The sequence below is a fragment of the Bison bison genome, unplaced genomic scaffold, assembly GCF_000754665.1.
Source record: "Bison bison bison isolate TAMUID 2011002044 unplaced genomic scaffold, Bison_UMD1.0 scf7180017864508, whole genome shotgun sequence".
NCBI lineage: Eukaryota > Metazoa > Chordata > Mammalia > Artiodactyla > Bovidae > Bison > Bison bison.
The window spans coordinates 16759983-16761269 of NW_011495064.1; positions in this window are offsets into that span (position 1 = coordinate 16759983).

Genomic DNA, 1287 nt, shown 5'->3' on the forward strand with positions numbered 1-1287 from the left:
CTATGGTTTTTCCAGTGGTCATGTATGGATGTGAGAGTTGGACTGTGAAGAAGGCTGAGCGCCGAAGAATTGATGCTTTTGAACTGTGGTGTTGGAGAAGACTCTTGAGAGTCCCTTGGTCTGCAAGGAGATCAAACCAGTGCATTCTAAAGGAGATCAGCCCTGGGTGTTCTTTGGAAGGAATGATGCTAAAGCTGAAACTTCAGTACTTTGGCCACCTCAAGCGAAGAGTTGACTCATTGGAAAAGACTCTGATGCTGGAAGGGATTGGGGGCAGGAGGAGAAGGGGACGACAGACGATGAGATGGCTGGATGGCATCACCGACTTGATGGATGTGAGTTTGAGTGAACTTCGGGAGTTGGTGATGGACTAGTGTCCTGTGATTCATGGGGTCGCAAAGAGTCGGACACAACTGAGCGACTGAACTGAATTGAACTGAGTAACACCCCAACTGATCTATCTTTTAACTTTTCTAATGGACTAATCTATTATGTATGCTCTTTCTCCCCCGTAAGTCAACAATAGTAACACAATGGTCACCAAACACCTTGTATGGATGCAACCAGGACTTGTGGCATTCCAAAATGTCTTAAGAGGCTTGAAAGGACAGGTCCAAAGTCAAAGAAGCTTAGAACTTAAAGGACCTCAGAGATGGAGCATGGTTTCTCTGCTGGCTCAGATGGTAAAGAATATACTTGCAATGCAGGAGACCCGGCTTTGATCCCTGGGTTGGGAAGCTTCCCCAGAGAAACGAATGGCAACCCACTCCAGTATTCTTGCCTGGAGAATTCCATGGACAGAGGATACAATTCATGGTGTTGCAAAAAGTCAGATACAACTGAGCAACTAACACAGCAAACAGCAGAGATGGAGCAGGAAATTAATTAGGTTACTGAATTGCTGAATAGTGTATAATGGTGGAGAGATAACATGCTTCTCTCTTGAGGCAATGTATTTCTCACCGCTTTGAGGGAGGAAAAATTAAGAAATTGTTTTGTCAGGACTTCCCTGCTGGTCTGCTGCTGCTGCTGCTAAGTCGCTTCAGTCGTGTCCGACTCTGTGCGACCCCATAGATGGCTGCCCACCAGGCTCCTCCACTGTGGGATTTTCCAGGCAAGAGTACTGGAGTGGGTTGCCATTGCCTTCTCCATCCCTGCTGGTCTAGTGGTTAAGAATCTACCTTCCAATGCAGGGGAAGCAGGTTTGATCCTTGGCTGAAGAACTAAGATCCTACATGCCCTGTGGCAACTATGCCCATGAACTGCAACTACTGAGCCCACAAACCG